General features: G+C 49.8%; 1 protein-coding gene across 3 annotated transcripts in view; it reads left to right on the plus strand.

Annotated features, from left to right (window-relative positions):
• Window positions 1-1,336: 1,336 nt before the first annotated feature.
• The window catches only part of srrm3 (serine/arginine repetitive matrix 3), a 40,425-nt gene continuing 29,672 nt past the window's right edge, over window positions 1,337-12,089 (plus strand). The window contains exon 1 of one of the 3 annotated variants that reach the window (XM_028982347.1): window positions 1,337-1,520. The gene's annotated coding sequence lies outside the window, so the exon portion shown is untranslated. The remainder of the gene's footprint in view (window positions 1,521-12,089) is intronic. The other 2 variants (XM_028982346.1, XM_028982348.1) reach the window with 2 other exon arrangements.

Raw genomic sequence — 12,089 nt, forward strand, 5'->3', positions numbered from 1 at the left:
TTTTATACATTTTACTTTGAAAGTCTGGCTCTGAATACACATACATATGAAAGTGATTATTTCTACAGCACATGGTGACACAACGAAATGTGTCCTCTGCATTTGACCATCACCCTTGGCTCCCCGGGGAGCAGTGTGAGGGGATGGTTCCTTTCGATTACGAGTCCGCTTCCTTACCCGCTAGGCCACCACTGGCCCAAAGACAATTTACTATCAAGCACTGTTTAAGCAGACCAGAAATGATAAACTATGAACCTTGGGTCACAGGATAGGTGGTTTCATGCATTCGGGACCGGAGTTTCATGTTGGTCCTGTGCTATTATGTTTCCTGTTTTCACCTGTGTATGATTGGATAAAGCTGCCCTGTTCGTGTCTGTTCGCCGTTGGGTCGGTGTTTGGTGATGTTCACGTCGTGCATATGCGTCCTCCTTCCTCGCCATGTCCAGCCATCGTTCCAGATCTACTGCCTCGCCACGTCAAACCAGCGTGACAGACATCCCAAGTCTCCCGGCAGATTGATGCCCGCAGACTGAATCAAATATTCCAGAATCTAGAGCCAGCAAACGAACATGACAGCATGAGTAAGTAAGCCAATCAGGTTTCAGAGTGGGCAGGCTGGAGCCCGTTTTAGAGAGTAACCATCCTAGGTTTCCGTGTGGACGGAATTAGATAGAAATTAGATAGAAATGTACCTGTTTCAGAGAAAAACGGGGTCTGAGTGTAAACTGTTGTAACGAGAAAGTAATCATGTTAACCAGCAGTTGTTGTCACTACCACCGTGGTAAATTCTCCCGCATTCTCCGCGGTTCCTTTGGGGCAGCAGTGGCCTAGGAAGCGGCCCCGTAATCAGAAGGTTGTCGGTTCAAATCCCGATCTGCCGAGGTGCTACTGAGGTGCCACTGAGCAAAGCACCGTCCCCACACACTGCTCCCCGGGCGCCCTGTCATGGTGCCCACCGCTCACCAAGGGTGATGGTTAAATACAGAGGACACATTTCACTGTGTGCACCATGTGCTGTGCTGCTGTGTATTACAAGTGGCAATCACTACACTTTAAACTTTTCACTTTAAACTTTAAAATTGACATAAACAGAAATTAATCTAATAATTATTAGTTAATTTTAAGAAGAAAAAGAATTTCATGCTTCCAGATAATAAGAGTCTTTGTGATTATGAGGAAGACTGTAAATTAAAAGGATTTTTAAAACGTGTACGGAGCTGATCTCGACGTGGTAGACCTCTGCAGTCAAATGAAAACGGCGTAAAAAGCGCCGTCCTGGCAACCGCGGACACGGCCGCGTCGTGCAGCGCAGCCTCCGGCCGCCAGAGGGCGCGGCCCCGTAGCGCCGACACCAGCCGCATGTTATTGACGCCGCCGCTGCGCTGTCCAGCACTTCAGCAGCGGGGACCGGGAGCGCAGCCTCAGCCCGACGACGAGTGGATGGGAGCCGAGCGGCCGCAGCACAGGCGCCACCGGACCGAGAAGCCCGCGGGAGAGCCGCCGCAGTCGACGAGCGACAGGTACGTTGTTGCGTCCGTCCGCCGGCGCGACGCCGCCCGGGCTGCTTTTGTGGCCGCGCTGCGGTGGGGATTACGCGATGGCGGGATGAAAGGGCGAAAGGAATCGTCCAGGGCGCTGTGATCCTGGAGAGGTGGAGAATGTGAGGAACCTGCGCACAACCAACATCGTTATAACGCTCTTATGCCTCATCATAATGCCCAGTGGAGGTTCTGCTCGCTCCTTTAACCCCAGATCCCGCGTTAATGTGTAGACCTCGGGAGACTAACCAGTTGCAATAAAAAGGCGACAGTGACAGTGGAGTGCAATACACAATTTATTTTTAATCCTGGCAACTCTGGCCACACTGCAGCAGTGTGACGCGGCCTCCTACCGCCAGGGGGCGCCACCGCGGGCAGAAAACGTCCGGCTCTTCAGCGGCATCCGTCAAAGTCGCTCAAACCAACGGCAAGGACGAAGCGCCTCCCCTCCCTTCCCCCGCCACGTCCCACCCGCTGGCTGCTGTCACCGTAACGAGGAGATCAATGTTGTCCCCGAGGACATGCCAATGTCCCTCGCACCCGGCCTTTTGGCACACCAAACAAAAGTGCGTGACACCCACAGTCTGTGTTAATGTCCTGGTTGTTGATGCGCTGTGACAAACATTGTGCACTAACGTCACCTCAAACATGTCTTCGGGTTCCATGATTGTCTGCGTTCTAGTTACGCAGAGACACCCAGAAGTAGAATGTTCTGGATCGTTTGATGTGTGGCGCAGGCCGCGTGGCCAGATATGTCACTGAGCTGCGAGACACGCGGAGCTGCAAGGAGAACTGGACCCCAAAGTCCCACACAGGCGCACAGAGAGAGACGAGACAGCGAGGCTTCGGGGACTCACAGTGTGCAAGTGGAAATAGCACAAAAACATGACAAAGGACACCGACCCACAATACAGTGCAGGGCGACACAAACTAGACAAAGTGGCAGCAGAATGATAATTTAGCAGCGTATGGATACGTTTGGTACGTAGTATACGATATACTACGATGATAATAATGATAGTATGATGATAATAATAACTTCAGTTAAAAGTGACCACGCCCAGAACATGCGGACAGGTCAGAATGGGGAGATCTCGATGGCGAACGTCTTGTATACTGCATTGGAAACGGGCACGTTTCACTCACACGTTGTCAGCCCTCAGTTCAGCGTTAGATCGTAAGTGAGGACGGATCGAGGCAGGAAAATCCCGGTCTGATTTGTGTGGATTTGTCTGTGCGCGTGTGGACGAGGGAGCGTGGAGGAAGGCTGGTGCGGTTCTACAGCAGTGGTGCTGAGAGCTGCAGGCTCCACCCCCCCAAGTGTTCAGCCCCACCCCCTTCTTCTGGGGCTTAATGGTGTCTGATGAGCAATATGGCCCTCCCTCCCTCTCTCTCTCTCTCCCTCCCTCCTCTATCTCTCTCCTCTCTCTTTCCTCTTCTCTCTCTCTCCCCCCCCTCTCTCTCTCTCTCTCTCTCCCTCCTCTCTCTCCTCCTCCTCCCTCTCTCTCTCTCTCTCCTCTTTCTCTCTCTTTCTCTCTCCCTCCTCCCTCTCTCTCTCTCTCCCTCCCTCCCTCTCTCTCTCTCCCTCCCTCCCTCCCCTCCCTCCCTCTTCTCTCTCTCTCTCTTCTCTGTCCCTCCCTCCCTCTCTCTCTCTTTCTCTCTCCCTCCCTCTCTCTCTCTTTCTCTCTCCCTCCCTCCCTCTCTCTCTGTACTGCTGCACTGGTACTGCAGAAGGACTTTTCTGTTATAATACTGCACTGATGCAATGGTCCTCCTCCTCCTCACACTGTCCTACTTCTCTCGCCTCCCTGAAGGACACAGCTACCCTGTGCGCACGTGTGTGTTTACATCTGTCGGAATCCTGGGGAACGGATCTGGGGGTTCCTTCCGGGTCAGAGCTGGACACTGGACGCTCATATTGGGGTTCAGAGCTAGATGCTGGACACTCATGTAGGGGTTCAGAGCTGGATGCTCACGTTGGGGGTCAGAGGTGGACACTGGACGCTCATGTTGGGGCTCAGAGCTGGACGCTCACGTTAGGGTTCAGAGCTGGACGCTCATGTAGGGGGTCAGAGCTGGATGCTCACGTTGGGGGTCAGGGTCAGAGCTGGACGCTCACGTTAGGGTTCAGAGCTGGGCGCTCATGTTGAGGGTCAGAGCTGGACTGCTCACGTTAGGGGTTCAGAGCTGGACTGCTCACGTTAGGGTTCAGAGCTGACGCTCATGTTGGGGCTCAGAGCTGGACGCTCACTGTTAGGGGGTCAGAGCTGGACGCTCATGTTGGGGGTCAGAGCTGGACGCTCACGTTAGGGTTCAGAGCTGGACGCTCATGTTGAGGGTCAGAGCTGGACGCTCACGTTAGGGTTCAGAGCTGGACGCTCACGTTAGGGTTCAGAGCTGGACGCTCATGTTGGGGGTCAGAGCTGGACGCTCACGTTAGGGTTCAGAGCTGGACGCTCATGTTGGGGGTCAGAGCTGGACGCTCACGTTAGGGTTCAGAGCTGGACGCTCATGTTGAGGGTCAGAGCTGGACGCTCACGTTAGGGTTCAGAGCTGGACGCTCACGTTAGGGTTCAGAGCTGGACGCTCATGTAGGGGGTCAGAGCTGGACGCTCACGTTAGGGTTCAGAGCTGGACGCTCATGTTGGGGCTCAGAGCTGGACGCTCACGTTAGGGTTCAGAGCTGGACGCTCATGTTGGGGGTCAGAGCTGGACGCTCACGTTAGGGTTCAGAGATGGACGCTGGACGCTCATGTTGGGGTCCCTGGCTTCTTGTTTTATTGACGTCCCAGGCGGTGGATGAGTTTGGATTGAAGAGTCAGAACGTGTGAAACTTTAATTCACCAGCGCCTTCAAAGGAGACCTCATTTGGCATAAAATAAAATCCAGATAAGACGTGGCAGTGAATAATTAAAGAGGCCTTCAGAGCCTTCAGAGCCTCTGCCCGGAGAACGGTGTCAGATGTTTACCCTTCAGCCCAGATTCGTTATTGCTCAATTAAAGTCGGATATTTCCGCTCAGCTTCCGGCCGAACGGTGAACCGAGAAGGTCTGGTGGCCAGTGAAGGATCAGATGAACGGGCGTGATTGAAAGAGATGCGCAGGTCCATGGTTGAGGTGCAGCGATGCCTGGTTCCCTCAGTTCAGATGCCTGGTCCAGTTGGGGCTTATTTTGGACCTTTGGGACCTGTTGGGAGCAGTTTTTCTGCTCATGGTAGCAAATCTGAAGGCCCTTTTCACAACAGCGAGTTGAGCTCAACGTGTCATGCTTTACACGGGTGGTAGTAGCCTAGCGGCTAACACACTCGCCTATGAACCAGAAGACCCAGGTTCAAACCCCACTTACTACCATCGTGTCCCTGAGCAAGACACTTAACCCTTAGTGTCTACAGGGGGGGACTGTCCCTGTAACTACTGACTGTAAGTCCCTCTGGATTAGGGCGTCTGGAAAATGCTGTAAATATAAGTCTATGGGCACTATTTTCAAATTTGACGCTAAGCGCTACATGCTAAGCATTGTTGGCCAGCGGTCACTGTCCTGCCGCCGTCAATACGTCACATACACAAATATAATAAAAGATCCATCTACTGGGCGATGGAAATAATCAAGGAAAAAGTTCGTTTCTCCTCTCCTAAATCCTAAAAAAATCTATGTTTGCCGCGTAAATTTAACATTTTAGTTGAAAGTCAAAGTGTTTTTGTGCTGTTACGAGCACTTCCAACTAAACGACTGGAAATGAAATGATTAAAATGTAAAATATCTTGCTCCGTGTGATTAATTAGGACGCTTTGTTTAAACCGGTATGCCGCGTCATCTGCTGTGTAAAAATCTTCTAAAATAATTAATGTGTTAATGTTTCGCGTTGGAGAGCTGCTTCGAAGTGATGGCGGACGGATGAACCTTGTGTGGGTTTTGTACTGCCGTTTGAATGCCACGTGAGGGGTTCGAGGCCAGTCTTTATCGGCTGCCGATGGCCGGTGAGGACCAGGGTGTTCGAGTGTGCATGAATAGCAGGCGTTATCCTCTCCTCACTGAAGTGCTGAATTATGCAGGAGAGCGCTGTCTGGTTGGAGAACCCACACAAAGCGGCATCAGGTGACATCTGCTGTGTGTGTGTGTGTGTGTGTGTGTGTGTGTGTGTGTGTGTATAAAAATGCAGTATTGGTTGGCATGAGATGAAATGCGTGTCTTTGTGCCGGTGTGTGTAAATGTGAATGTGTGTGTGGAGTGTGTTGTAGGAGGTATATTCGGGGATTTGACTTGTCTGAGGAGCTCAGGCTCATTAATAATGTAGACCTGACACATGACAGGAGGAGGCTTCAGAGTATGTGTGTGTGTGTGTGTGTGTGTGTGTGTGTGTGTTGAGAGTTTGAACCTGCAGCATGGCTGTTATTCTCTGTTCTGTGTATGAATTTAAAAGGAACCAAGTTTATGAAACACCTGCTAAAGCTTACAGTTTTCAATAACCTGACTTTGACCTTTAGCCTTTATCACACAATACAATGCTGTTGTAGTACAATGACTAGTTTCTAAAAGATAACAGCTCTTCAGTTCGGCTGAGGCCATCAGAGGCAGATGACCAAACAATGTGGAAGTCAGAACATGGTAAAAAATAGTAATATGATGAAATAGTTTTTTTTTCACATACATAGAGTACACCTTCTCATTCAATGTGTTTTCTTTATTTTCATGACCATTTACGTTGGTAGATTCTCACTGAAAGCATCAAAACCATGAATGAACACATGTGGAGTTCTGTACTTAACAAAAAGTGGAGATCTGGCCTCCACAGTCACCGGACCTGAACCCAATCCAGATGGTTTGGGGTGAGCTGGACCAACAAGTGCTAAACACCTCTGGGAACTCCTTCAAGACTGTTGGAGAAGCATTTCAGGTGACGACCTCTTGAAGCTCATCGAGAGAATTCCAAGAGTGTGCAAAGCAGTAACCAGAGCAAAGAAACTAGAATATAAAACATGTTTTCAATCATTTCACCTTTTTTTGTTAAGTACATAACTCCACATGTGTTCATTCATAGTTTTGATGCCTTCAGTGAGAATCTACCAACGTAAATGGTCATGAAAATAAAGAAAACACGTTGAATGAGAAGGCGTGTACAGATTTTTGGCCTGTACTGTATGTATGTATGTTTTATATATAAACATAGATTACACACAGATGTAATCTGGGTCGAATTATAAATGTCTACCCAGTTTATTCATGAGAAATCATTTTATTGTGGTCATGCACATCATATATAATTTAAGGGTCATTACTGTTCATCCTTCCAAACCTTTTTTACCTCCTCTGTGCATGATGGGAGTTGGAGGTTCCGGTGGAGATTTTATTGTGTTCTTTAGAAGCGAAGCAGACTAATAATAATAATCGTTCACCAAAGACCTTTCTGTTCCTTCATCTCGGCATGTGTTCTGCTTTTGGTATTTGTTAGCGTTTAAAATGTTCCTTAGCTGGGGGTATTAAAAAGGGGCTGGAATGGACCACAATCTCACTGGTGTGTTGGCGCCGCAGGCACTCTGACCTTTTCCCACATGACATCTGGGCATCGGCAGTCTCCCCAGTGTAGCGCCGGGGTCACCGTAGGTCTGATACGGAGACAGGAAGGAGGTCTTTTCTATTGCCGCATTTATTCCCAAATCCACCCATTTCATTTACACACAATGTTGTTTTTGTCCTTTTTTAAAGATCCTTTAGCCTGTTTTAACAGTCAATCAACAGTTAGCCTCGAATCTGAAACATTTGCCTGGTTTATGATGTTTCTGGTTATATAACCTATATTATATAACCTATATAACCTCTTGTTGATTCAAGTTTTGTTCTACAATGTAGAAATTTTCAGAAAAAAGATGTCATAATCAATGCATCGCGGTGAAGACGAAGATGATTTTGCATGGACGATTGTAGCATAATGACGCCGTACGCATTTTTACTACGGCAAAATTTGTAGCTGCTTTCGATTGACATTTCACTGGCATTTGCTTGATTCTGTTTAACATTCTTTGGCGTTTAACGTTCGTGGGCGTTTAACGTTCGTCGCCATTTAACGTTCGTCGCCGTTTAACGCTCGTCGCCGTTTAACGTTCGCCGCTGTTCAATGTTGATCGCTGTTTTTTAGCGATCTTCACTGTTTAAAGTTGATCGCTGTTTACCACGCTTTGCTGTTTACCACGCTTTGCTGTTTACCGTTCTTTGATACCGCTCTTCACTGTTTAACTTTCTTCGCTGTTTAACGTTGATCGCTGTTTAAGGCGCTTCACTGTTTAACGTTAATCGCTGATTAATGCGCTTCGCTGTTTAACGCTCTTCGCTGTTTAACGCTCTTCGCTGTTTAACGTTCGTTGCTGTTTACCGTTCTTTGATGCTTAACGTTCTTCGCTGTTTAACGCTCTTCGCTGTTTAACGCTCTTTGCTGTTTACCGTTCTTTGATGCTTAACGTTCTTCGCTGTTTAACGCTCTTCGCTGTTTAACGCTCTTCGCTGTTTAACGTTCTTTGCTGTTTAACGTTCTTTGATGCTTAACGTTCTTCGCTGTTTAACGCTCTTCGCTGTTTAACGCTCTTCGCTGTTTAACGCTCTTTGCTGTTTACCGTTCTTCGCTGTTTAACGTTCTTCGCTGTTTAACGTTCTTCGCTGTTTAACGTTCTTTGCTGTTTAACGTTCTTTGATGCTTAACGTTCTTCGCTGTTTAACGCTCTTCGCTGTTTAACGCTCTTCGCTGTTTAACGCTTGCCACGATTTAACAAGGTGTTTAACAAGGTTCATTTAAAGTTAACACGTTTCATTTAAATGCTATGATTCTCCTAATTTAAATAAAGTTTTATGAAAAAACGTTTCATTTTTTTTGTTTTGCTGACCTTGACGGCCTTGGTGTTAGTGGTGAGATTAAAGATCTGCTAACTTCACGTTGATGCTGGTTCCCGAGTTATTTAGTATAGCTGTTAAGTGGTTTGGAACAGGAGCAGCGCGCCTGACGTGAATCAAATCCCCGAGTGTGTCCCTCGCTGTCTCGCTGCAGGTTGTTATGTTAGGCGGCAAAAATCCCGCACGCCGTAATTCCTCACGTGAACCAGAAGAGCCGCGATGAGCCAACGCTCACGCTGGACTACGGCCGGCGACCGGACGGGAAGCAGATGGCCACAGAAGCCCGTCCAGGACAGGATATTAGACCGGGCGTGGACACCCAACCCCACCGTCCAATCCCAGAGGGGCAATGAGGCATCATATAGCACCTGATACGAGCTCACTGAGACGAGTACCAGAGACTCATGGGACACTTGCCGGCTTGTTTGCGTCATAATGGCTTTTAATGGCCGCTTTGATGGATCACGTTTATGTATTTATTAGCTAGTTTAATGTGCAGTGGTCGTGTTTTTATCGATGTATATAGGAAAATATGTTACTTTTTCACCAATACTGCATCAATATGTCCAGGGTCTGTGTATAGAGGGAAATGCTTTTTTTATACTCAGCGATATCTGCGTTTGGGTTTTTATTATCATTTATTAACTAGACAGTGAAGTGGCGCTGTGATAGCTGGGAAGGTTTAGAACGTCTGCTTGATAAATATTAGATGTGCTGTTTTGGGGTGGAAACGTGCGGGAAAAGAGTCTCTGTGACTAATGCGGTTACAGGCCGACCCAGGCGGAAGCGAGAAGGGAGGGCGCTCGGCCCGTGGCGAGGGCGTCACGTGCCCGCTGACTCATGATGGAGGTTATTTTTACGCCGCGGTACGGCACACGGCACCCGATGCAGGGTGTGAGGAAGAATCTAGATCTTTTGCTGAATTTAGGGTTCTGCTGGTCTACTGAGTTGAGGTCACCCTGATAACAGAAAATGGTTCTTTACAAAATCCTGACTCTTTGCTGTCTTCCGAGTTTATCGTTTTGACCTTTGACCTTTTTGACTAATCGGTGAGATAGGCGGGGTGTGGGCGGGCTCTATGTAAAAATAACGATAGGCAGTAATAGTGGTGGACGGGACGAACCCGGGACGAAGCTGGGACTTCTCTGGGACGCAACGTCCTCGGTCGCTCTGTCCCCCTCGCCGGCGTTGCGTATTAAACGCTCTCCGCCCTCTTAATATCGAGTTGCGGATTACACCTCCCCCGCCTGCTCCTTAATCCCATCCAACTCGCACGAGCAGCTTATGATTATGGCTTCGGGCCACGCGTTCGGAGACGTAATTTAATATTCGCCCGGCCCCACCCCCACCCCGGTCACGTGACGGCAACGCTCCTGTTTTTTTACTCGAGTTGGAATTAAAACAAACGAACGAACTTTTCGGGCGCAGATTGAGCCGTCACCGCGGAGGGGCAGCCGCTCTGCCCGCGTTGCGAGCGCTCAGGTGTGTGACGAGCAGATGGCGGGAGAGACGCGCCTGTCACTCCGGCCTCTCCCGTCTGCGTCCCCCCTCCCTCTGTCTTTATCTCCTCGCCTCCGTCCTGCCGCCAGGAGGAGGGGGAGGAGCCACGCAGGGAAGCGGCGGGGTTGCGGGGGAAATAAGCCGTCGGAGGGTTTTCACCTGACGACAGGCTGGCTTCTGCCCCGTCCCTCCCCCACCGCTTGTCCTGGCAGGCTTTGTCTTTCTTTTACGAAGCCTACTTCCCCTTACCGGGACACCGCCGTCACGCCACACACGCCCAGGTCCAGGCATCGCCGGCGTGAAACACGACGGAATGTTGCCCCTAGTGTAGGTCCTGAAATGTTTCTTGGTGGCGTTGGACAGGACACGTGCCGCTGGTGGGGTGGTGACCCTGCCCTGTGTCCTGATTGCTGATTGGTGCAGCCACACAGGAATAATTGTTACTGCCATTTTGATTTACATGGATATGGTCATGCTTAAAGTGCTTAAAATCCTTAAAGTGAAGTGATTGTCACAGCAGCACAGCACACGGTGCACACAGTGCAATTTGTCCTCTGCATTTAACCCATCACCCTGAGTGAGCAGTGGGCAGCCATGACAGGCGCCCGGGGAGCAGTGTGTGGGGACGGTGCTTTGCTCAGTGGCACCTTGGCGGATCGGGATTCGAACCGGCAACCTTCTGATACACTGGTAGACTGCTCATACCACAGAAGAACCACTTTTTTTTTTTATTTCTTTAGATGGAGTGACGTTGAATGTTGAGATTTTGCGTGGTATCATTTTTAGGCCTCTTATATAATTGTCATGGCCAACGCGCCTCCAGCCCGCTAGAGGGCGCCTCACCAGCCTGGGAGACGACGACCCGGAAGAGGAAATGGACGCGGGCGGTGGCAAGTATAAAAGTGAGGTAACCCCAAGGAGACACGCCCGCTCTTTGTATGAGTTTACTCGCCAGAGACGCTAGCTCTCTCACCCACGACCCAAGATAATTGTACCTTCCTGTAATACGACCTTCGCCTGCCCACGACTTCGAGAATTGCCTGATCCCCTGGAAACCACGTAAAAAACCCCGACCGGAACTTCCTGGCTACAACCTCTACCTGCCCCTGACCTTGAACCTACCTGACCCATCGGTTAAGACGGGATTCCAAGCTCCCCTACCGTCCTGCCGCCCAAGACCTACTCCCGTCCATTCCAAGATCCCGGACCATCCTGAAACCCGGCGTCTTCCGGTTCTCCTCTGCCCCGGTCCTTCCCAAAGATCCCGAACTGACTCCCCGCTGCGTTGCAGCGCGTCCATTGCTTCCTCATTCCTCGCCGGCCAGGCGCCCCCGGTCCTCCTGCCCCGCTCGCCCAGCGTCCTCTACCGGTACGACGGCTTATCCCCACGCCCAAAGTATGTCTGCAAGTACGTCATCGAATTCCCCCTGTGACAATAATATACTCACCTATCTGCATTCTGAGCGCGGCCCAGCTAATGAGCCCTGAATTCTTCGTGTCTTGGTTGCCGTGGAGACGCGCCGCGTTCAGTAGTGAAGCTGAAATCTGCCGAAAAAACCCAGGCGGCGAGAAACAGATGTGGTGGTGCTGAAAAACGTTCTTCTTCTGAATGGACCCCAACTGGCTTCTTCTGGCCAAATAATATAACCTCAGGGATTCAAAGATGTAGGCAGACTCTGAGCGGCGGTTGTTGCAAGAAATGAGCTCTTCTGAAGAAATAAATGCGTGCTAGTGCTGAATGTGACCCAGATCTGTGTGTGTGCGTGTGTGTGTGTGTTTGTGTACTAGTTGGAGGTTGTGGTGTCTTGAGGAGCCCCCATAGCTGTGTGGAGGGTGGGACTGTGTTTGGATGAGATGTCCTGCTCTTATGAAGCTCAGTCTGTGCTGATGAGCAGCAGAACACCCTGTGTGTGTGTGTGTGTGTGTGTGTGTGTGCTGTAATTAACAGTGTCACCCACACACCATGCTCTTAGTGAAGCAAAGGCAGCAGGAAGGAGTCTTCAGTGACACACACACACACACACACACACACTTGACCGGTGACTCAGCAGAGCCGTGGAACGACCAGGACAGACAAGAGTGCTTCACCATTCCTCGTACAAAAACAGTTTTCCTGGTACCAGATAAGATCATGTTTGTAAGTACACATCAGGATTTAGAGAAATAAACGAG

This window comes from Denticeps clupeoides, chromosome 6 (genome assembly GCF_900700375.1).
Source record: "Denticeps clupeoides chromosome 6, fDenClu1.1, whole genome shotgun sequence".
NCBI classification, from domain to species: domain Eukaryota; kingdom Metazoa; phylum Chordata; class Actinopteri; order Clupeiformes; family Denticipitidae; genus Denticeps; species Denticeps clupeoides.